The following is a 26,927-nucleotide window of genomic DNA, read 5'->3' on the forward strand; positions in this document are numbered from 1 at the left end:
GGTACAATAACATCACCAATGGTGAACTTAACCCCTTCTGTGCTCATGAAGGAATGGTTCCATTATGAGCACAAGCGCTAGTGTGCTCATGACGGAATACTTCTGTGATGAGCACACTTGAGCAAAATCCCTCTGCTGTAAACAGCAGAGGGATTTCCTTTTTTCTTTTTTGCCTTTGGAGGTGTAGAAAAGCTTCCTCAACATCCCAAGGCATATTTTTGGTTTTTGTTGTAATGACAATCGCGGCCAGGGCACGCTGATGTCATTACACTGAAAACAATTAGGTTTCAGTTTTACTGTTTCAGTGCTCATGGGGCTATCTCAGCCCCCAAGTCCTGAAACACATGGAAGTGGAATCTCCCCTTCCCTAGTGGATCCCTGCTTGTGAATCGCCCCATGAGGGTGTTTCCCTAAGCCGGGATCCACCCACTAGGCACCAGACATTTCTGAATACTAGCCACCTGTGGGAGTCCAGGGAGGTGTGGCTTGAGTTAATCACCCCAACATTTTCCTACCCAGAATCCCATGCAAACCTCAAATTTAGCTGAAAATATAATATTTTTCTAGCATTCCTGTGTGGGAAAGTTGTGGGATCACTTGGCTGACACAAATATCCTACTACCCAGCATTCTCCTAGGTCTCCTGATAAAGGTGGTGCCTCAGTTCTGTGGATGGGCCAAGCACCTGCAACAGGCAAGGGCCGTAAACATATTGTGGAGACATCAAAATTACCTATCACGAAATGACCTGATTTTGCAAGGGGGCACCTCGGTTTTTGGCCCCGGGCTCGGCGGCCATCTAGGGAAACCCACCAAACGCACACATGTCTCAAATCTAGACACTCTTGGCAGTCCAGGGAGTTATGGTTTGCATGGGCCCCTCAACATTTTCCTACCCAGAATCCCCTGCAAACCTCAAATCTAGCTGAAAAAATAGATTTTTTAAATAAAATTTCTGTGTGGGAAAGTTGTGAGATTACCAGACTGACACAAATTTCGTATCTCCCAGCATTCCCCTAGGTCTCTTGATGAAAATGGTACCTGACTCATGTGGGTGGGCCAAGTGCCAGCAACTGCCAAGGACCCCAAACATATTGTGGAGACATAAAAATTGCCTATCAAAAAATAACCTGGTTTTGCAAGTGGGGCACCTGGGTTTATGGCCGCAGACTTGGAGGCTGTCTAGGGAACACAACCAAACCCATACATTTCTGAACACTAGACACCCTGGGGAGTCCACTGAGGTATGGCTAGTGTGGATCCACCAATGTTTTCTTACCGAGAACCATTTGCAAACCTCAAATTTACCTGAAAAAAATCTCTTTTTTCCACATATTTTTGTGTGAGATCACTGTGACGGCACAAATGTCCTACCACTCCGTGTTCTACTTGGACTCCCGAGTAAAATGATACCTCACTTTTGTGGCTGTCTAATGCAGAATTGGCTAAAAACATATTTTTTAAATGTGCTAGCCCTTAATCCCTATGTTTTTCGCCCAAGTGAGCTATCATTTCACTTGGGAGAGCAAGGTGAATGCTGGGTGATAGAACATTTGTGCAGTCATGATGATCTCACAAAAACATTTGTGGAAAAAGTGCTTTTTTCAGCTAAATTTGAGGCTAGAAGGAGATTTGGGGTAGGGAAACGTTGGAGATCCACTTAAGCCATTCGTCCTTGGACTTCCCCGGGACTCTAGTTTTCAGAAATGTGTGGGTTTGGTAGGTTTCCTTAGATGACCGTCAAGCCCAGCATCAAAAACCCAGCTGAGCCCCCCTTGTAAAACAAGGTTGTTTTATGATAGGTAATTTGATGTCTCCACAACACCTGTGGGTAGGCCTGTCGTGGATACTTGGCCTACCCACACGATAGAGGTACCTTTTTTATCGGGAGACTTGGGGGAATGCTGGGTGGTAGGAAATTTGAGTCAGCCCGGTGATCCTATACCTTTCCCACACAGATATATGAGGACATTTTTTTTTCAGCTAACTTTGAGGTTTGCAGGGAATTCTGGGTAGGAGAACGTTGGTGGGACCACACACGCCATACCTCCCTGAACTCCCCCGGTTGACTGGATTTTAAAGATGTCTGGGTGTGGTAGGTTTTCTTGCCAATAACAGGAGCATTGACTTCCTAGATGTCACGATTTATGCTGAAGCCAACACCTTAAAAACCCGAACTTTCTTTAAGACTACACCGAAAAACAGCTTGTTATCTTTCAACAGCTTCCACCCCCGACCCCTACGAGAGAACTTACCATACAGCCAGTTCCTCAGGTTACGACGCAATTGTAGTGACACAAAAGAGTACAAAACACAAGCTGATGATCTCTGTAAAAAATTGGAGGCTCGCGATTACCCTAAAAAAGTAATCGCCAAATGCAAAAAATGTGCTAGGAATCAAAACAGAGAGGCGCTGCTCGAATGCACCCCAAAAGACCAACCGAAGGATGTCCTCACATGTGTTACGACATATAGTGCCATGACGAATAACATCAAGAAAATAGTGAACAAGAACTGGTGCATATTAACATCAGGCAACCTTACATGGGAGAAACCAAGGTTTGCTAATAAAAGGAGCCGAAACCTAAAAGACATGCTGGTGCATACGAGACCAAAACCACCAAAACAACATACTAACTTATGGGGGAATCCACAAGTACAAGGACATTATCCCTGTGGATCGTGCTCTGTTTGCGGTCTGACAAAACCTACTAAAGAGCTCCAACTACTCCCCAACTTTAGATGGACCCTAAACAGCCATACTAATTGTAATACAACACATGTGATTTACATGATCACATGTCCATGCAACCTGAAATACATAGGCATGACCTGCAGAAAAGCAAAACAAAGACTGTGCGAACACAGAAGCAATGTAAAGTGCAAAAAGAGTACTACGAAGATGGCGACTCACTATCTGGAAAAAGGCCATACCATCCAAGATTTACAGTGGGTCATCCTTGAAACCTTGCCAAACAAAGATCACAATGCCGAGAAAGTCCTTTTCGAAAAGGAACAAAGATGGGTGCATAGGCTCAAAACTGACAGCGATGGTCTGAATGATAATATACCCTGGCTGGCGCTGGCAAATAAATAAACTCTTACACAACTTCCCGAGGTTACCATAGAAACAGCAACCAACCAATAGGGATTCACAGACAGGGCCTATCATTCCGTATAAAGCGACCCGGAAACAGAACCTATTGTTTCCGGATCAGTAATGGCATAGCAGCGCATTGACGAAGCAAGTCGAGGATCGGGTGCAACAGGTAGCGAGACCGAGGAAGGTGTCTCCAGAAACCGCAAGTATTACATACCACCCATGCTAACCTCCCCTTCTTTATCCTCTAGCCCCTTCCAAGAGCTCTACGATCCGACAGGAGCGTGTTAATTAAATGCGTGAGGTAACAATTGCTGAGCACTCACATTGTATCGCATAGTCAGCCTCTATTGGCTCACCACCCCCACTACCGTAGTCAATAATGGCGTTCTTGATCGACACAAACACCATGTAACGACTGTCGAATAGCACGCTAAAAACCCGCTGCATGAGTATGGAGAGAAAAAGAGAGAGTTGACATTGCCATGTTTGTTAACCGGTTTTTAAAGTATTGCCATTTTTTAGTTGTTTATATATTCTTGTGTGAATAGATATCAGCAGCAACGTTCTGCTTGGTATGCATGTCCCCCCCTTCCCTGAACCCTGTATGTATGCCAAAACCATGTGCTTACTCTTTACAGGTACCGTAAGACCTCCAGTCCAAAGAAACAGGATAATACCTTTTTCGTTCACGTTTGAGCACCATTTTTTGTTAAACCTCACGTTTCCCAACCACTGGTCCTGATGAATGCCAGTAAGCCCTATACCAAGGCAGACTAAGGCAGAAACATGTCGACCTTTTTGTAGATACCTTCACAATTTCCTCCCCCACCCAATTTTAACCACTCTGAGTGCATCCGGTACTCGTAACTTAGTCCAAGTTGAAGCACTCTTATAGAGTCCATTAGACCTACAACCAAGTCAGAATAAAGTAGTAGCACTTAGGTTGAGGTCTTTTTAACACAACCTTTTTTATCACCAGCTCACTACTGTGTCAACCTTGGGTAAAAACCTCCTGGTGGAGGCTGCATAAAATGAAATCAGACCCAATGATTATGCACTGACGTGATCTTAAAGCGGAGAACCAACATATACCGCTTCAGATACCAACATACCCATCACGTGCATGAGGGCCTTTTTTCAACTGGGACATCCTCATTTCCTGTATACCCAATGGTCGAGCAGGACAAGTGATCCATTCCCCTTTGATGAATTCATGCTATTTTGGAAAGTGAATGGATCCAGAATCCGCCTCCCTCACCCTTGATTAGAAGGTTTTCTTAGCTGGCAGCCGAATGCAGTGCCAAAAATCCAGGTGAGGCACTTTGTAAAACTAGGTTGTTTTGTGATAGGATATTTTGATGTCTCCACAATTTGTTTTGAGCCCTTCCCTGCCACCCACACAAGTTAGATACCATTTTTATTGGAAGACTTTGGAGAATACTGGGTGGGTGGAAGTTTTTGGACCCATGCAGATACCAGAACTTCCCATCACAGAAATTTGGGGAAAATTAGTTTATTTTAACAAAGTTTGAGGTTTTGAAGGAATTCTAGTTAACACAACCTGATGGGAGCCACACACGTCTCCCCATACTGAATTCCCCTGGGTGTCTAGTTTTGAAAAATTAATAGATTTGCTAGGTTTCACTAGGTGTCATCAGAGCTAGGGTTCAAAATCCACAGCTAGGCATGATGAAAAAAGGGTCAGTTTTCCCTGTAAAAATGTGGTGTGTCCAAATTGCATTTTGGTCTGTTTCATGTTGAAGGCACTAGACCTACCTATACAAGTGAAGTACCATTTTTATCAGAAGAGTTTGAGAAAAATTGGGGTTCTGTAGAATTGAGTGGATCAACGCAGATTTTAGTACTTTCCATCACAGAAATGTGAGGAAAAAGTGTTTTATTTTACAAAGTTTGAGGATTGCAAGGAATTTTGGGTAACAGAACCTGGAGAGATCCACACAATGCAACCCCTCCTGGATTTCCCTGGGTGTCTTATTTGAAAAAATTTATAGGTTTTCTAGGTTTCCCTGGGTGCCGGCAGAGCTAGGATTCAAAATCCACAGCTAGGCACTTTGAAAAATAAGGGTCAGTTTTCACAGTAAAAATGTGCTGTTTCCACATTGCGTTTTGGCCCGTCTATTGTCACGGGGACTAGGCCTACCCACACAAGTGAGGTACCATTTTTATTGAGAGACTTAGGGTAACACAGAATTGTAGATCAACTGTTATTACCTGTTGATGTTCTATGCATTACTGCCTTTGAAATGTAAGAATATTTAAAAAGAAGTCACTTTGAAAAATATCCTATAATTCACATGCTAGTATGGGTACCCACAATTTCGAAGATGTGCAAATAGCTAGTTATTCTAAACTCTATACTTTGTTCCCATTTTGGAAATACATAGTTGTCCTTGATACCTATTTTTCACTCTTTATATTTTACCAAATAGATTGCTATATACCTGGTACACAATTATTAACCATTGCAAGACGCAGATCAGTTATTGGCTTTGGGTTCCTCCGGTGCTTGGTGAACCTCAAAGTCCTATATATCCCCACAACCATAAGGGTCCAGCGGATGTAACAGTATATTGCTTTAAAAGATGCGTTATACTTACAAGAAGTTACAGGTGAAAACGTTGGCACAAATTGCTGTTTTTTTAACTCATTTAAAAATGTTCTTATTTTCAACTGCTAGTTTCTATATGAAAACCTGGAAGGTTCTACACAAATGACCGCTTGATTAATTAAAAATGTTGTCTACTTTTCAGGAATATATAGCTTTCCAGGAACCATTATTGCTTTCACACCCATTTCTACCACTAACTAGAAGGAGGTTGAAAGCACAAAAAGTAGCAAAAATTGGATTTGTCCCAGTAAAATGCTGGAATGATGGTGATTCCAGCACCACAAACCCTTTGTTGATGGCATTTGCAGAGAAAAAAACAGATTCTTTGTTCTCCACCGCTTTCCCCCATTTTTCTAAAAAAAAACATATTTAGATGCATTTTGGCTAATTTCTGGGTTCACTCCAGGGGAATCCACCAACACTGGGTACCATTGAAATCCCCATGATGTTGGAAGAAAAGGACACAAATTTGGTGTGGATACCTTATGTGGACAAAAAGTTACCAGAAGCAGGAGCCACTGGTGCAGTAAGAGAACTGTTAGATTCCACTAAGGTAGGATCATTATAATCAACATCCTCTGCAGGAGACACAGTAGCAAGTACAGCACTTACTTCTGTTGTATGGCAGGCATTTGTAAAAGCATTAGGAACTAACTGAAGTTCAATGCACCACCCCCACCCCACCCCAGCTGGGGAGAAGCAAGTTTGATGCTGCTAACAAGCTGTAGAGGAAATTCCTGTATGATAGTGAGAGGATAGGGAACTACCATAGAGTCCTAGGGGCCTGGTGTTTAGAATTGGCTACATGATGTAACTTTAGATGATAAATGGAGACAAAATGATTGTCTTTACAACCTGGTAGTAATGGCAATGTGATTGTTCTTGCACCTCAATCTCCTAGGACTGGCACTGGTGCATGGTATGAGATGACAAATTTCTTTTTTACCGCAATTTTCTAATGACAGAGATTTCCAATTTGTGGAATATATCCCAAAGGTGCTGGTTCCTCCTTGATTCCAGCAGATGTTGACATCTTCAACTGTTCGCTTTGCTGGTTGTCCCAAAAGTTTTGTAAATTCTGTAAGACAGCAGATTGACCATTTATGTCAATGGAAGTGGCTACCGCCATGATGTCTGGATGGTCAAGGTCTGGAACATACATTTATTTTGATATCAAAGAGGACCTCGTATGGGGTCCTGCCACCCAGAGATTGTTTTGGGAGATCATTAAGTGCTCTCTGTACCCCATACAAGTGATATATATATAGGTACGTTCTGAACCTAATACTCTAGCTGTTAGGTCATGCTTCATCCTCTCATATGCATGCACTACATTCCACTTGGACCAGGGCCCTGCTTTCACTTTCGAAGTGAAAACAGGCCCCTGGTCCGAGTGGAATGTAGTGCATGCATATGTTCTGAAAAAGACTTGTAAAATTTTAAGCATCAGCCAAATATTGTGGCCACACCTAGAGGGACCTTGAGTAAGAACCAACTGCAGGTAGGATAAATGCAAACACTCCATCCAAATTAAGAGTCCCACAATGGTCCAAGTATATGCAGTCAAAAGGTTTGGTTGAGTTAAGCAGGTGTGTCTGCAGTAGGTGAACCATGGTAACACAACACATGAGACATTTTTTGGCTTGCTTGTATAAGCCATGCCACCAACAATGCAGTTGTAATTATGAAATAGTGGCCTCCACACCTGCATGTGAAGAAGCAACACTTTCATGCACAACATTCACTAAGGCTAGTTTGCAGTCTTGGTTGGGAATCACACTATCACCAACTCCTGGAGATGTAGCAAAGGGAATAGTTTGTTCTCTGAAATGGTATGTCAGAAAGCCCTGGGCAAAAAGGTACCATAGCGTATAGCCTGAATTGGAGCCAGTAGATCGTTAAAAACCCTCATATGAGAATGAGTAATCACAGCAACAGTCATAGTCAAAACTGTAGCTTTTCCAGCTTCATCTGCCAAAGAATTCCCAAAAACGTGTATTCCAAAATGCTGATGGCTCAATGTACGAATGACATGAGCCTGCGGTAACCTATCTTTAACCCTTTCACTGCTAGGACTTTTCCCTCCCTGTGCTAAGCCTTTTTTTGGCTATTTGGGGTAGTGCACGCTTAGGCCCCTGTAACCTTTTGACCACATAAGGTATCTACGCCAAACTTGCGTCCTTTTCTTCCAACACCATGTGGATTGTACAGGTACCCAGGGTTTGTGGATTTCCTTGGAGGGATCCCAGAAATTTGCCAAAATACAGCAAAATTTAGTTTTTGGGGGGAAGAATGGGAAAAAAGAGCTGCAAATAAAAGCATCTGGATTTTTCCTTGCAAATGGTATCAAAAAAGGGTTTGTGGGGCTGAAATCACAATTTTCCCAGCTTTCAGGGATTGATAGACTTTTGTCAGAAAACCAACATTTTTTACACAGTTTTGGCATTTTTCTGGGAGGTAGCCTATTTTTGCTATTTTTTGTGCTTTCAACCTCCTTCCAGTTAATGGGAGAAATGGGTATGAAAGCAATAATGGATCCTAGACAGCTATACATTTTAGAAAATCAGACAAAATTCTGAATTCAGTAAAGAATCATTTGTGTAGATCCATCAAGGTTTACTTATAGAAACTAACAGTTAAATATAGGAAACATTGAAAATTAGTTGAAAACACAGCCTTTTGTCAACGTTTTCACTTGTAACTTCTAATTATGACAGCTCTTTAAAAACAATATACTGTTACATCTGATTTGATTTGTTTTGATTTGTGGTTTTGTAAAGCGCACATTTGCCCTTAGGCGCCTTGGCGCTGCAGAAAAAGACATCGTATCCTGAACAGATGCTGAGAGCAGATTTATCGAGGGTTGATCAGCCATGTTTTTACTGATTTCCTAAATGACATCAGAGAGGTACTGTTCTTGATAGCGAGGGGGAGTCGATTCCAATCTTTAGCTGCATGCAATAAGAAGCTTCTATCCCCCCCCCACCCCCCACCCCCCCATCTAGCTTGTTTGAACCTAGGAACCTGTATCAGTTTTGCCTGGCTGAACCGTAGTTCTCTTTTGGGAACATATGGCTTGGAGTGGGTCCTAAGGAACAAGGATCCCAAACCCTAGAGTGCCTTATATGTTAGACACAATGATTTAAACCTAATTCGCTTTGCCAAGGGGAGCCAGTGTAGAGTGTCCAGATGGTGCGATACATGTTCTGATCTCAGGATATTTAATATTAACCTTGCTGCCGAATTCTGCAGGCGTTGTAATTTGGTCAGGTGTCGGGCCTGCATCCCGGCATATAGCGCGTTCCCGTAGTTAAGTCTTGACAGAGCTAAGGTGGTCACCACAGTTTTACGGGAATCCATAGGGATGTACAACACTAATTTCCTGATCATTTTTAGAATAAACTACTTAGTGGATACTAATTTGTTGGTTTGGACATCGAAAGTGAGTCTGTTGTCTAACAAGATGCCTAGATTTTTTACTTTAGCCACCGGAGATGGACAGTTACCAAGATCAGCAGGCCACCAATCTGGGGACCATATTCCTGAATTTGTTCCTAATAACATGACCTCGCTTTTGTCCCCATTCAGTTTTAGGCAATTTTGCTCCATCCACATGCTAACCTGCTTCAGGCAATATTTTAACTTATCTGCAGTGTCTGAGGTGTCATCTTTGATTGGGACCACAATTTGTGTATCATCTGCATATGACACGGGAAGGAACCCACATGTTCTAATGATATCAGCTAGCGGTGCTACATACAGATTAAAAAGCGTTGGACTCAACGATGACCCCTGCGGAACCCCACACAGGGAGTTAAAAGGTTTAGATTTTATCTCTCCTAATTCCACTGTGAATGTTCTATTATCCAGGAATGATGCCAGCAGTTTTCTTGCATTTAGATGGACTCCTGCTGTTGCTAGTTGGTCCAGGAGTGAACCGTGGTTCACTGTATCGAAGGCCGCTGAGAGATTCAGTAGGATCAGGGCGGCCTTTCCCCCGGCGTCCAGTACTCTCCTGAGTTTTTCCACCGCCATCAACAAGGCTGTTTTGGTGCTGTGCCCCTCACAGAAACCATACTGTGAGGGGTCGAGGATATCCGCTTCAGCAATAAATTGGGCAAGCTGTTTATTTAGTAGTTTCTCAATTACCTTGGCACCAAAGGGAATCCTAGCTATTGGCCTGTAATTTCCATGTTCTTCTGGATACAGGTTAGGTGTTTTTTAGAAGGGGTAAGACTGATGTTGATTTCCAGAAGGCTGGATAGATACCTGAGTTCACTATATGGCCCATAAGCCTAACCATTTGCTCACTGAGCAACTCCGGAACGAGATGAAATATTTTCGGTGGGCATGGGTCTAAAAACGCCCCTGATTTAGTTGCCATAACTATCTGATAGACCTGTTCCAGCTCTGGAAGGCAGAATTTGAATGATGGTTTAGATACTATGCTGGGACCTAATTCCTTAATTTGGTCAATTGTTTTTAGGGTGGAGGTTTGTAGTTTGGCCAATTTAAAGGATTCATAGACCAAGGTCACTTTGTCAATGAAGAATTGACCCAGAGTATTGCAAAAATCCATACTGACTGGCAGGTTAATGTTAGTATTTACTTTGGATCGTTTTTTTTTTTACGGTGGAAAAAAGTTCTCAACTAGAATTTTTTGCCTCCTCTATTTTCTGAGTAAAGTAATGGCTTTTAGCTGTGAAGATCAATTATTTATATATATTCAGGGAGGTTTTATTTTTGATTTTACTGTCTGAGTCATAGCTAATTCTCCATACCCTCTCAAGTTTTCTGCATATTCGCTTCTGAACCCTAAGATGTTCGGAAAACCAAGGTTGGGATGGTTGTTTTTTTCTAAAGGTCGCCCTTTTTAATGGTACTGCTGATTTTATGGCCGCTGTTCTCCATTTAGAGATTTGGTCAGTGGCCACATTACTTTCCAGCGCTAGTGTGGGTACATGGGATGCAAGGTGTTCTTGTAGTTTATGTGTGTCTATCGTAGACCAATCTAGGTATGAAATGGGCGTATCATGTGTATGAAGCGGTGATATCCCTTCTGTATTATCCAAATTCAATGAAAAAATTATAACTTTATGATCTGACCAAGGAACGGGGAGACAATTACTTTAGTGTTTTTGTTAGAGGTAAAGACTCTGTCAAGAGTGTGCCCTGCTTTGTGGGTGTCCTTATGCACTAACTGTCCTAAGGCCAGATTAGTCAGTGTATCGGTCAGCACTGCTGTCCCTGTATTGTCCTTATTTACAAGATGGAGATTAAAATCCCCCAAGATGGTAAAGTCAGGGTATTGCACGCTGGATTCTAAAAAGTTTATTGAAAGTGTCAAGTTGGTTTTGGCTTTGGATGGTCTGTAAACCAAAAGTCAGTTGAAGGTATAGTTCTGTGTTAATTTGATATGAAAAGTCAGAGTTTCGCAGTCTGGGGTGCTACCTAGATCGCAGTCCTTCATCTGTAGTGCATGTCTGGCAATGATAGCCAAGCCCCCTCCCCGTTTCTTTTTCCTATCTGCTCTGATTATTGTGTATCCTTCTGCTGGACCTTTCTGGTTGCGGGGATATATAGGACTTTATGGTTCACCAAGAACCAGACAAACCCAGAGTCAAAAACTGAGCAGCAGTTTGCAATGGCTTTTTATTATGTACTGGGTATACATCAACTATTATGGGAACATGTATACATGGAAAAATCGGTATGAAAGACACCTACGTATTTCTGAAATGGGAACAAATTTTAGAGTTTAGAAACAGTAGATATTTGCACATTTTCAAAATTGGGAATAATCATACTAGCATGAGAATAATCAGTCATTTTTCAAGCTGACTTCTTTTTTACACAATGCCTTTCATTTGGAAGGCAGACATGCATCGAAGGTCAATAGGTAATAACAGTTCCTTTACAAATCTGAATTACCCTAAGTCTCCAATCAAAATGGTACCTCACTTGTGTGGGTCAGCCTATGCCCACAACAGGAAAAAGCGCAAAACCCAACGTGGTCACACCTCAATTTCGCAGTAAAAAAATTACCCTTTTTTGGCAAAGTGCCTAGCTGTAGTTTTTGAAAAATAGCTCTGCCGGCACCTAGGAAAACCTAGCAAACCTATACATTTTTGAAAACTAGACACCCAGGTTAATCAAGGATGGGGTGTCTTGACTGCCTTCCACCAGGTTCTGTTACCCAGAATACCTTACAAACCAAAATATTGGAAAAAAACATATTTTCCCCACATTTCTGTGGTGGAAAGTTCTGGAATCTGCGTGGATCTACACATTTCCACCCACCCTGCATCCCCCAAAGTTTTCTGAGAAATATGGTACCTCACTTGTGTGGGTCGACATAGTGCCTGCGACAGGAAACGGCTCAAAACGCAACCTGGTCACACCTCAATTTTGCAGTGAAAAATTACCATTTTTTGGCAAAGTGTCTAGTTGTAGTTTTTTAACCCTAGCTCTGCTGACACCTAGGGTCATGTAGAAATCACTTCAAGGAATCCAAGTGATTGGTAGAGAAGTTTATTCAGAGAGACAGCTTAGACAACCACCTTCAGCATAACACCAGTAAGATCTGATCCAGGTAACACAGAGAATGTTACAGTGAGAATGTATAATAACAATTCTAACATGGAATGCTCTACTAACATGGAATACTACACACCTTCCCCCTTAAAAAACAAAAAAAAAACAGTAAAAACAAAAAGATTAGAAAAGACAAAATAAAAACAAAAGGAGAAAGAAAATAAAAAAAAACTTCAGCATAAGTAATCGTGTAACTTCACAGGAATTTGCTTGATACGAGAACTTTTCCTCTGTACTGGACAAGGAACAACATTTTGTTGGGAAGCAGAACTTTGGGAAACAGGAACATTTTCTTGAATATTGGAATTATTGACATCGCTTTCATTAATGACTGGAGAAGTTTGAGAAGGAGGATTGAATGCAGGAATTGGAACGGTGAGATCTGGGCTCTCCTGCAAAAATGTGTCAACCATAGCAGAATAGGAAGAATCATGTTCAACAACAGAATTCTTAGGTGTGTTAACTAACGAGGAGTTTGATGGACATGGATTAATATCATCCAGACACAGATTCTTGCATAAAGACACTCTCCTGAAATTCCATACTTTACCCCCTTCAACACGAACAGCTTTAGAGAAAACTTCGATCACCTTGCAAGGATCTGACCATTTGTTCCACTTGTTCGCAATAGACTTTCCAAACTTGACTCGAACAAAGTCACCAACTTTGATCTTGCTACTCTGGTTATTTAGAGATAAGAAGTTATTTTTCATTCTCTCTTGGTATTTCAAAACTCTATCTTTAACCTCATCACAATTAAAAGAAGATTCAAACGGGAGTTTGGTTTTCAACCACCAAGGGAGGAGCTTAGAACCAGGTTTTCTACCTCTAAGCATCTCAAAGGGAGACAGACCTGTGACTGAATTAGGGGACGTTCGATAAGACAACAGCGTAGCACGTAGAGACTTTCTCCAATCAAGGTTACTCTTAATGGCCAGTTGAATGGATTCCTTGATAACCCTATTGAAGCGTTCCGTTTGACCATTGGCCTGAGGATTATAGTTGAAAACTCTCTTATGCACAATACCACACCTATCAAGAAAAGATACAAATTCTCTACTGATAAATTGTGGGCCGTTGTCAGATACAATCTCAGCTGGTATTCCTTCCTTACAAAAGACTTCATCCAGAAATTGAATAACTTGTGTGGAACCAACCTTATCCACTACTTTAAGCTCAAGCCATTTAGAAAAATAGTCGATTAAGACTAAAGCAAATACCTCCTTATTGGGAGTCAAAGATAGGGGTCCAACAATATCAATACCAAGTTTTTTCCAAGGACAGGTTACAAATTCGATAGGAGAAACATTCGTGGATAAAGGCTTAACAGTCTTGTCACTTTTGGCACACGGGGAACACGAACTTACCCATTTATCCACCATTCTATCAATCCCTGGCCACCAGTAAAATTCACGGATGCGTCTCTTGGTACTGGACATCCCCATATGACCTTCGTGTGCCATTGAAACAATTCTTTCTCTCAAGGTGAAAGGGGGAATGATCTTGTCACCTCTGACTACGAAACCTTGGTCAAACATAAGTTCATCCTTGATTTTAAAAAACGAGAGAACATCACCAGAAAGATACCTTTCTTGGGGCCAACCATGTTGCAAGTAGTCCACCACTCCAGATAAGCACATGTCATTAGTCATTGCTTCTCTCCAAGCAGACTCAGATATGCCATCGGATGAACCAGAGGTGGCACATTCATTAACATCATCAATGTTAAATACGACATCAGAATCACATTGTCCAGGACAAATGGAGTTAATTAATGGTAACCTGGACATACAATCAGCGTGTACATTCAGACGACCAGGGATGTACTCTACAATGCATTGAAACTCTTGTAGTTTTGCTGCAAGACGGGCTAAGCGTGCAGTTAGAGTTCTACCACCACCAGCTTCCAACATGTTTATTAAGGGCTTATGGTCAGTTCTTAAACGGAACCTAGTTCCCCAAATAAATTGTCTAAAATGCTCACAGGCCCAGGTGCATGCTAAAAGCTCTTTTTCTATAGTGGAGTAGTTAAATTCTGCACCACGCAGTGTCCTTGAAGCATAATAAACTACACATTCATCCCCTTTGTCATTCTGAATTAAGACAGCACCCAAGCCTACATTGCTTGCGTCCACGCATACTATGCATTCTTTACCCAGGTGGAATGGTTTAAGAAAGGGAGCATTCGCTACTTCTTGCTTCATTAAGTCAAAAGCAAGTTGTTGTTCATTGCCCCAAACAAACTTTGTATCTTTCTTTAACAGGGATCTTAAAGGATGTACTTTGGAAGCATAACTCTGAACAAATTTGCTATAAAATTCGGTTAAGCCTAGGAACGACACTAGTTGTTCCTTGTTCAATGGTGCTGGTGCCTTTACAATGCTCTGTATATGATTAAATTTAGGTTTAATACCATCTGAAGATATTTCGTGACCAAGATATTCGACTTTGCTTTGCCTGAATTTGCATTTTGACAACTTTAAGGTTAAACCTTTTTCTTGAACACATTTTAAGACTTTCTCTAAATTAGCATCATGTTCTTCATAACTCTTTCCATAAATAAGAATATCGTCTTGAAAGGCGATAGCACCGAAACAACCCTCTAAGACAGACTTCATTAGTCTTTGGAAGACCGAAGCCGCACTGGCCAAACCGAAAGGCATTCGACAATACTGAAACATGCCTTCCGGTGTAATGAATGTCGTTAAAAACTTTGACTCTTCATGAAGCAATACCTGATGGTAGGCACTAGTTAGGTCTAGAGTGGAGAATACTGAGGCACCTGACAAAGTGGAAATGAGTTCATGGATATGGGGCAAAGGATGTCTATCAATCCAAATTTCTTTGTTCAGACTTCGAAGGTCCACACATAGACGGAGTTCGCCATTACTTTTGAGGGACAAAACTACTGGCGAAACCCATGGAGAGGATTCCACTGGCTCTATGATTTTCTTGTCAACTAGATCTGCTAAAATTCCCTTCAATTTTTCACGGTATGCTAGAGGAACATTTCTTACCCTATGCCGGATGGGAATTGCTGAATCTTTGAGAATGATACGGTGTTTGAAATTTGTGAATGTTCCCAAATTGTCTGAAAAAATTGAAGAAAATTTTTGCTTCAATTGGATAATGAAGTCATTATCAGGAGGGACAACATAGACAGGAGGTGAAGCGTTTGGATCAAGCTTGATGCCAAGATCATGTTGGTGAGGCCAACATAATAGGGATGCACCCTTAGAAGAAACGTAAACTTTCCCTTTAATAGACCTGTCTTTAAACTTGATATCTGCCCACATGTAACCTTCAATATCAATCTTCTTGCCAGTGTACCCACCAGGGTTTACGTCAGGTGGTAGTAACTTGGTAGAGCGCCAATAGCGATCAAAAACATTTTTGCCAATTAAAGTGTACCAAGCACAAGAATCTATTAACATAGGGATCTCTTTACCATTAATAGTAATAATGTCAGAGGGAAATCCTTCACATTTTGAATCACCTACACATAACAGGGTGTTGATTTCGGAAGGTTGTTCATCATCCTCACATTCTTCGTAAGATAAAAAGTTCACTTTCTGAGGAGACCTACACATTTTGCTAAAATGGCCAGATTTTTTACACTTGACACAGATTTTGTTCCACGCAGGACATCCCCTATAGTTGCCTACATGGTCGTTTGCGCCACATCTATAGCAAATAATTTGAGACTTTTTGATAGGAAATTTATTTTCTCTCCCAGAAAAGTCCTTTTTAAAAGGAAAGGGAGTTTTCTTAAAATTATTGGTACTTTTTATCAATGAAACCTCAGGAATCACTACTTTATTTTTGACATCTTGGTTTCTGATTTCATTGACAAACAGTTCAGACTGTTCTATACCCTTGGCAATGTTTAATACAGCACTGAGAGAAGAATCAGTGCCCATCCAGAGGCGTTCTTGAATTTTTTTACTCTTAGTGCGCATCATGATTTGATCTCTAAGGACCTGTTCGAAGTTTATAGTTTCAAACGCGCAGGACCCAGCTAAAGTGCGCAAGGCAGCTACGTAATTCTCTATGGATTCATCATCCTTTTGTATTCTGGAATAAAATTTAAACCTCTCCATTACGACATTGATTCTCCTTCCAAATCTAGTGCTTAGTTGCTTTATGACTACTTCAAAGATATTCACATCACCAGAACCAACATCCTCAATGGGGGGTAAACTTTCTAACTCTTTGAGTCCTGCACCACCTAAACAGTTTTTTAACAAGGCTAACTTCCTTTTAGGAGAACAACCATCCTCTTCAATGACATCCACATAAGCTAAAAATGTGGGGTACCAAAGATCCCATTCAACTTTTGGATCACCAGCAATGGGTAAAAAATGCGCAGGAGAAGTAATATTGTTAGACATTATGAATCAAAAGTAGGTTTCTATATAATAAGTGACAAAATTGTAAGTAGAAATATACCCAAAATAATAAAAGTAGTCACCGTTGTCTGTAGTCACCGTTGTCCATAGTACAGGAAACATCCACAGTCAAATTTCAATTTTCTGTGTTTTTTTTTAAAAAGAACGAAAGTGGAAATCGTAGGAAACAAAGCACTTTGCAGTGAAAATGAGAAAGAAAAAAAAACGAAGAGTTAAAGTCAGTCAGCGTGGAAAGAAATCCGATCGTGGTTTCTTTGCTCTGGATTGCTATGTGATCGTGGTTTTGTTGCTATGGAAACGGAGAAATGCTAACAATCAAGATGGCCGCTGAGACGCATGCGTAGGGACGCGATGCGTGGTGACGTCACACAGTAGAGTTGTGTTTCTTCGTTGCAGGTCGGTGCCGGAAGAGCACGGGAAGAGGCGCGCAGCGCGCATTCGGTGAGTTCTTTGCCTCTTTTGAATGATGCAGCGAAGATGAAATTTAAACAGCGCGTGTTCAATAACTTTGAAAATTGAACTACGCAATGTCACAACGGGGCCAGATGAAACGGGAAAACATCCTTAAAAAATATCGGGAGGAAGGAAACACAATACAGTACACGAGCGGTGCTCGATAGTTATAAACGGTTTTCCAATCAAAGAGAACTCCAAAGTAAAAGCGAAAACAGAATAAATAGGGTATAACTCCCGCTGGTGCAATCAAAGCACTTAATATTTAGAACAGCCGCTGGTGCAATCTTCATACACACAAAAAAAAAATGGTAAATACCTGGTTAAATTGAGCTGTAAAGGCGAACGCTGTCAGTTTTTCAAAATTTCTTCAATTTTAATCTTGACAAACACAAGATTCTTCTCTGGGTCACTGGGTTAAAGATCCCGTTTGTCGCCAATTTCATGTAGAAATCACTTCAAGGAATCCAAGTGATTGGTAGAGAAGTTTATTCAGAGAGACAGCTTAGACAACCACCTTCAGCATAACACCAGTAAGATCTGATCCAGGTAACACAGAGAATGTTACAGTGAGAATGTATAATAACAATTCTAACATGGAATGCTCTACTAACATGGAATACTACACAAAACCTACCAAACCTATACATTTCTGAAAACTAGATACCCTGGAAAATACAGGATGGGGTGACTCGACTGCCTCCCACCATGTTCTGTTCCCCAGAATCCCTTGCAAACCTAAAAATTGGCAAAAAAACACATTTTCCCCACATTTCTGTGAGGAAAGTTCTGGAATCTGTGTGGGTCCACAAATTTTCACCCACCTCACGTTCCCCAAAGTCTTTCAATAAAAATGGTACCTCACTTGCATGGGTCGACCTAGTGCCCACGACAGGAAATGGTGAAAAACGCAACATGGACCCACCTCAATTTTGCAGTGAAAAATGACCCTATTTTGGCAAAGTGCCTAGCTGTAGTTTTTGAACCATAGTTCAGCTGGAACCTAGGGAAACCTAGCAAACCTATACATTGTCTTAAACTAGACAAACAGGGGAATCTATTATGGGGTTACTTGACTGCCTCCCACCAGGTTATGTTACCCAGAATCCCTTGCAAACCTAAAAAATGGCAAAAAAACCATTTTCCCCACATTTCTGTGATGGAAAGTTCTGGAATTCACATGGATCCACGAATTTTTTACTCATCCCGCGTTAACCAAAGTCCTATGAGAAAAATGGTACCTCACTTGTGTGGATCGGCCTAGTGCCCACGACAGGAAACGGCGCAAAACAAAACATGGACAAACGTCAGTTTTGCAGTGAAAAATGATCCTTTTTTGGCAAAGTGTCTAGCTGTAGTTTTTGAACCATAGCTCTGCCGGTTGCTGGGTAAACCTAGCCAACCTATACATTTATGAAAACTAGACACCCAAAGGAATCCAGTATGGGATGACTTGACTGCCTCCCACCAGGTTCTGTTACTCAGAATCCCTTCCAAACCTAAAAAATTAGCACAAAAAAAACATTTTTCGCACAATTCTGTGGTGAACGGTTCTGGAATCTGCAAGGATATACACATTCCCACCCACCCCACATTCCCCAAAGTCTTACAAGAAAAATGGTACCTCACTTGTGTGTGTCGGCCTAGTGCCCGCGACAGAAACCGTCGCAAAACGCAACCTGGACACACCTCGAATTTGCAGTGAATGTGACCCTTTTAGGTAAAGTGCCTAGCTGTGGTTTTTTTAACCCTACCTCTGCCGGCACCTAGGGAAACCTACTAAACCCACACATTTCTAAAAAATAGACACACAGGGGTTTGTAGGGAGGTATGGCTTGCGTGGATCCCCCAACGGTTCCTTACCCAGAATCCACTGCAAACCTCAATTTTAGCTGAAAATTGCACTTTTTCACATATGTTTCTGCGGGGAAAGCTGTGGCATCACTGGGCTGACAAAAATTTCCCATGACCCAGCGTTTCCCCGGGTCTCCCAATAAAAACAGTGCCTCACTTGTGTAGGAGGTCCAACTAACTGCGACAGGCAAGTGCACAAAACGTAGTGAGGCGAAGTCAAAATTGCCTATCACAAAACAACCTGGTTTTGAAAGGGGGGCCAACTGGGTTTTTGGCCCCGTGGTCGGGGGCCACCTAGGGAAACCTACCAAACCCACACATTTCTGAAAACTAGACACCCAGGGATTCCAGGGAGGTATGGCTTGGTTGGATCCCCTAAGGTTTCCTTACCAAGAATCCCCTGCATACCTCAATTTTAGATGAAAACAATCACTTTTTTCACACAATTTTATGTGGGAAATTTGTGGCATCACCTGGCTGACACAAATTTCCTACCACCAAGCAGTACCCATGTCTTCCGATATAAACGGTGCCTCACTCGTGTGGGAGGCCCAAGTACCTGTGACAGGCAAGGGCACAAAACGTAGTGAGGCAACATAAAAATTACCTATCACAAAACGACCTGGTATTGCAAGGCGGTACCCTGGGTTTTTGGCCCCGTGCTCAGCGGCCACCTAGGGAAACCTTCCAAAACCATATATTTCTGAAAACTAGACACAAGGGGAATTCCAGGGAGGTATGGCTTACGTGGATCCTCCAAAGTTTCCTTACCCAGAATCCCTTGCAAACCTCAATTGTAGCTGAAAAAATCACTTTTTTCACACATTTTTGTGTGGGAAAGTTGTGGTATCACTGAACTGACACAATATTCCTACCATCCAGCGTTCCCCCAGGTCTTCCAATAAAAACAGTACCTCACTCATGTGGGAGGCCCAAGTACCTGTGACAAGTAAAGGCCCAAAACGTAGTGAGGCGACATCAAAATTGCCTATCACAAAACAACATGGTTTTGCAGGAGGGGTCACCTGGGTTTTTGGCCCTGTGCTCAGCAGCCATCGAGGGAAACCTACCAAACATACACATTTCTGAAATCTGGACACCAGGGGGCTTTGAGTGAGGTATAGCTTGTGTGGATCCCCCACGTTTCCTTACCCAGAATCCCCTGCAAATCTCAATTTTAGCTGAAACAATCACTTTTTTCACACATTTTTGTGTGGGAAAGTTGTGGCATCACCGGGCTGACACAAATTTCCTACTACCCAGCGAATCAAAGTCTACAGGTAGGCACATTGCTAAAAAAAAAGTCAGAGCCTAGTGGGTTTTCTGCCACCCAGGGGGGGAATCAGAGGAGGAGTGTTCGTCCCGATATGCCCCCAAAAGGGGCAGAAAGATTGTGGCTATTTTTTGTGGGGGTGGGGGCATTGGTATGACCATTTTGGGCAGCCCCCATGCATAAAAATAGCCTACGGACTCGCTGATGCCTAGTGGGCTTTCTGCCCCCCTAGGGGGTAGATCAGGGGCTACTGCCACCATCTGCCCTCCCGGGGGCAGAAAGACTGGAATTTCTCTGGGGGTGGGATGGGGGTATTGTCATGCAAAATTTGAGCAGCCCCTACCCCTACACTAATAAAACAAAAAAATCCATGGTTTCTAGTTCGCTTTCTGAACCCTGGGGGCCAGATTGGAGGCTGCAGCTCCCATCTGCCTCCCGGGGGAGTCAGATGTCAGACTGTCATTTAGTGGGAGGGGCATTGGTGTACCCGTTATGAGCAGCCTACACCCTAAAAACAACTGCACAAAAAAAATCCCTAGTGGATAGTGGGCTTTCTGCCCCGCTGGGGGGGCAGAAAGGCTGTAATGGTGGTGGGGTGGGGGCATTGGGGTGCCCATTTTGGGTAGCCCCAACCCTAAAAACAAATTGGGGGCTACTTTCCCGATGTTCCCCCCAGGGGGGTAGAAAGGCTGTAATTGTGACAGGGGCATTGGCATGCCCATTTTGGGCAGCCCCCCCTAAAGCAAATTGTGCAAAATAAAGTTCCTGGCAATTAGTGGGTTTTCTGCCCCCCCTGGGGGGGCAGATTGGGTCTACTGCCCCATCTGCCCCCCCAGGGGTCAGAAAGGCTGTAATGGTGGGTGTTGGGCGGGGGCATTGGCGTGAGTATTTTGGGCAGTGCCCACCCTAAAAAAAACTTTAAAAAACAAATCCCTGGTGTTTAGTGGGCTTTCTGGCCCCCCCGAAGGGGCAGATTAGGGGCCAATGCCTCATCTGCCCCCCAGGGGGGGCAGAAAGACTGTAATGATTGCAGGAGGGTGGGGGCAAGGGCATGCCCATTTTGGAAAGCCCCCACCCTTATTTTTACTTTCTAAAACAATCCCTGGTGTCTAGTGGGCTTTTTGTCTCTCCAGGGGGCAGATTGGGGGCTACTGCCCCCATCTGTCCCCCATGGGGGGCAAAAAGACTAAATTGTGCCAAATTAAATTGGGGGGAGAAGAGGCCCTTGCCCAAGGGGCTGCTCCCCGCTCCCTGGGGTCTAGTAGGTGAATCCATGCTTGGGGATCGCCCTCCTGTGCCAATCCAAAGCAGGGATCCACTGGCTGAGATAGCCCCCTGAGCACGTAGAGAGGGAGACTGAAAAGAGCCTCTTGGCTCATTTCAGTTTCGGTTTCACTGAAATTACGCCAGTGCGACGTGCCCGCAAATCGTCATTTCAGGGAAATCAGGTGGGGGGCCTCGGAAGCTGGGGAAGCTCTTCCCCAGCTCCCGAGGTTCTTTTGGCATGAAGGGAATCCCTCTGGTGCCCGCACCAATGTGATTTCCAGGGCGATGTTTCATGACCAGCTGGACTCGTCATGAGCACACGACCACTGTGTGCCATGAGGAGTCCAGCTCGTTATGAGCATCGGAGGGGTTAAGGTACCTTTATCCAAGGCAGTTTATACTTTATAGTGTTTCCTTTAGAATCTCTGAAATAATTCTGGTGCCTATAATGCAAATTGTCATTAAAAGACTAGACACAATAATACAAATCACACGCTATAGTGTGGGAACCTCAGGATCAGTATTTTCCAGTGGCAGAATTAAAGCTTTCAGTTCAGCAAGCTGTCCAGTGCTGTCACCCAATGACTGCGTGCAAGTTTTTTGTGGCTGAAATTTACCATTAAACATCAAACCATGAACGGAGGTGCATCCGGGCAAATATTGGTGCTTGGTCCCTACATCGGGTTTGGTTGAACCATCAGTATAAACAAGGTCTTTATACTGCTCAGGAGGCAAACATTACTAGGCATTGAATAGACATACTCAAATTGAAGAAATTACTGCGTTTGTAAAGAAGGGTAAAAGACAAATTCTACGGGCCCGATTTAAAAAGGTAAACTTGCACTTTTTTGTAAGTTTCTTACTTTTTAGTGTTCACAAAGGTAAACTCAAACAAAAATTCTAACTTTACTACTTTTCAGTGTTAACAAAGGTAAACTTAGACCAAAAGTCTAACTTTACTATTTTGAGTATACAATGGATCACTGACATAATATCGTTGCTCACAATATTGATGTACAAAAATATCAGAAAATAAATATTGTTAACAAAAATATCACCTTCCTATACTTAACTAATAAAACCACAAACATGAAGACCACATATATCGCTGTAAAAAATCTTGATTTTTACTTATAGTGGAAACATTATTAGCAGAAGCAAAAATATTGTTACCTCTCCATAAACACATGATTTGTCAAAAATATCACCTCAAACAATATCAACAACAACAATATTTCCAAATTAATTAGATTATTAAACAAACACATTATTACTTTTAATGTTAAGCAAAATATTACAATATACATTAACCATTAAATATACTTTCTACCCACAAATATTACATTACATCACTAAAATAATTATAATTCACCCCAGAAAAAGGAATACATAACAATATAAGCAAAAATAACTTACAAATATTGCAAACATCTAAAAATGTATATATATATTACCTACTGGCGGTCGCCAGTAGGTACTTGTAGTTAGGACCTGATTTCTATTAAAAAGCTGTTTTTGATTTGCTGATAACTTTGGGGTGGTTTGACAAATCTTCAAAACAAATTTAAAACTAATTTGATGCTCACTTTAGCTGCTGCCTTGAAAATTTTGGGGTTTAAACATCAAGAGGGGGCAGAGAAAAATGGGGGTCCCAAAGCACTTCTTAGGAAACTTTAGATACGGCTACAGCACAAACTGCTGAATGGAATTGCACCAAATTTGGCAGAAAGGCACTTTTTTTGTTAAATTGTGTAAATCCGTTCAGTACTTTCTGTCAAATTTAAATATTTCTCAGATATATAACTGTGGCCGTGGTGGATCCGCAAACCCTCATGATCTTTGAACTGAGATCTGATTGGCTGCCAACACTTCAAACCAAGAAGGGTTGGCAACCATCTTGTGATTAGGCTGAACCAAGTCACAAGAAAAAAAAATTAAAAAAGAGAAGGGCAGAGTAGAAACATCCTGACCTCCTAGACCAGGACCCAAAAAAAGCATTTTAAAAAAATGGCAAGAGTCGCAGTGGATCTGCGAATCCGGCTGAATTCTTTTTGTAAAACAAAGCACAGTCTGCAACGCTTTGTCTAATTTAGTCCCTTGGTTGGGCCAGATCTAGGGGGCAATAAAAAAAAGAGGGGGACCCGTGTGGGCCCCTGACAGCCCGGGGGACCGCCACCTACCAGGGCTGATTTAGTGAAATGTGCGAGGCTATGCAGCCCCCTGCAGCTCCTGGGAAAACCACCTTACCAGGGCTATATTCAATTATAGTGTTTGGGAGGGATCCTGCCCCCCACGCAGCCCCGGGGACCACCACCTCCTCGGGGCTATATCAAATTGAAATGTGTGGTGGGGCTCCAGGTCCCCCATGCAGTCTCCGGGACCACCACCTCCCCGGGGCTTAAGATTTGTTGGTGGGGGTTGCACAGACCCCATTGTGGAGCCATAAATTGCCCTGGGAACCGCCAGTTCCCGGGGTCGTCTCCAGCAATGCCCTGAGGTGCCTGCCAAACACATGATATAAGAAATGTTTAAAAAAGCATTAAGGCCGATCATGATCCTCTGGAATTATTTTGGTTCAGATCAATAAAATTGACTAGGGAAGACTTGAGCCAATAGGTCCAATCCCAGTGTGTCTGAATACTCTTTGGCAACAGCACAAAATAGAATAGAAAGCTCTGAATTTATTATGAACGTGTATCCATTTTCTAGTCACTATTTTCTAGGAGACATTGTTGCCGGTGGAATTTCTGATCCCTGGCATTTTTATATTATCCATAATAGGCTGAGGAGACTTGCAAATGAATACACATTCATTAGATATTGAGAGCGAGATGGCTGGCTGAGGTTTGCGTGACTGAGTGTGAATGCTGTGGGGTGAGACAGAAAATATTAAGGTGAAAAATGGAAAAAAAGAAGATATTTGATATATGTTTTTTGCATACTGTTGTATTAAATATTTATTATATACTACATTTTTGATAGGATATCTGAATAATCCAATAAACTATAAAAGGACTAATAATATGGTGTATATTTTGAATTCTCGATCCATGCCAGTTTTCATTAAATCCTTGCTATTGTAGCAATGTATTTCCTTCTATATATAAATAAAGGCAGGTGGCAATTTATTCCCCCTTTGGGGGTTTTTTCTAGTTCTCACATACCAAAAATTATTAATAGAACATACATTAGCATTTTTCCAAAGAAGTATATAACTGATAAAAATTATTCAAACCAAAACTAAACTAACCAATAAAGTCAAACTATAAACTATCAACCAATAAAATCCCAGAAACAATTAAATCAACTATATAAAAGGCAGAACAAATGTTGTCATCTTAATACCGCAAAAACGACAAAAGCTGCAAGATGTGGAACCTCTGCTGTATTCTCTTACCAGACCCTGAAAAAATAAATATATACATCTTGACAACTACTTTGCAAAGATGGTAAAAATTATATTTAAACTAAAACTTAATTTAAATTAAAATTAAAATTGTAAAATACCAAATATGTAACAAAAGACTCTCCAACTTCTATCTCTTTCAATATATCTACTACAAGAAAATACTACAACTTCGAAAGAGCATTAACCTCCCAAAAACAACATTTATCACAAACCAGAAAACCAGAAAATAACCCATAAATATTAAAGTATATGTAAAGTATTATACAGTTGACACTCCCACTAAAACTGAATAAAATAAAACCTAAAAACCTCAACATCTACAAAGGACCAACAAAGAAACATTTAAAATGAAACTGATACTTTATTTTCTGTGGGAAGAAGAAAGGAGCATCTGCTTTACATTAAAACATCTCCAAAAGAAAAATTGCAAAATAGCTTGAAACATCTAAGAAGAACCTATATGTAAGTATATATATTAACAAATGGTTGCATAATTCTATATGTAAATGATAAAGGTGTGAACATTTTTTAAATTGCAATTCTTTATACAAATATACAATTTTCAGACATGATGACTGAAAGAGCAAAATACATAACATCCCAGAAAGGAAAACAATTAGTAAGGGGGTCATTATGATGGCGACGGAAAAGCCCTTTGACCACCATACTTGCGGAAAAAATCCTCTGCATGTTCCGCGGCAAAACCGGTGGTGACATTACGATGCAATGAATGTAAAATATGACCACGGTGGTTGGACTTCACAATAATCCGTCTGCTTTGTCCGTAAAACCAGAAAACCAGACCGCGGCAGACGGAAATGCTGTGGAAAGCTCTAAAAAGGACAATCCTCATGCAGAATGATCACAAGTGAAATTATGATAAGATGGCGGAGAAGTCGGACTGATCATTGATTTCCGGCTGCTGTGGTCATGTGAAAGGATGAATAGTAGAGCAGACGGAATGATCATTGCATTCCGACTGTTGCAGTCACACGAAAAGAAGAATGGTGGTCGAATGCAATGACTCAACAAGGCCTCCAAGTGTGCCTGTTCTTTCTGCTGCCTCCACACACATCTGACACACCCCAATGATACGGCCCCATGGTATTTAAAACCAAACAAATCCCAGGTCAACATGGAGAACACACCTGACAGGCAAACCTCCGTTTGACACACCCACATAGCTGAGTATAAAACCAACCCCTTCCGTGACCATCATCCTTTGCACAACTCCAGCAGTAAGGGGCAATACACCACAGCTGAAAGGAGAAGCAAATCATCATAAATCACAACCACCGACACGAACACTACCAGCACACACCTCACACATCTCCACCACCCCTTCCTACCTGCACTTGCCACTTATTTGCACATTACACAACATGGCACAGAAAAAAAACCTAATTCACAGACAATGAGTTGTCAGTGATGGTAGATGAGATAATTGGAGTAGACCCACATTTGTTAGGAAGCATGGTCCAACAGACGCCACTAGTCAGAAAAGATCAAATGTGGGAAAGGATAGTCAACAAAGTCAATGCAGTGGGGACCACCCTGAGCACACAGCATGACATCAAGAAGAGGTGGCATGGCCTAAAGAGCAGGGTGAAATACCAACAGGAACCATGAGGCAGATCAGGGGACTGGGGGTGGCCCTCCCATTCCAGCACTAACATTCACTGAATGGGAGGAGAAGGTGCTTGCCATACTGCATCCAGGGATTCTCACAGGAATAGCTGATGCAGTGGAGGCTGGTAAATACCAACACATGTAGCCCATCACACTGTCATGTACTGTCTTGCACAACAATAAAGCTACACTTTCTAGACCTAAATGCACTTATGTACAAAACACTCTTTCCAACACATGCCTCACATATCTACCATTTTCTGCTTCAGATTCACTTCAAATGTAATTAGCAATATTTCCATGGGGGTA

The sequence above is a fragment of the Lissotriton vulgaris genome, chromosome 4_1, assembly GCF_964263255.1.
Source record: "Lissotriton vulgaris chromosome 4_1, aLisVul1.2, whole genome shotgun sequence".
Classification (NCBI taxonomy): Eukaryota; Metazoa; Chordata; class Amphibia; order Caudata; family Salamandridae; genus Lissotriton; species Lissotriton vulgaris.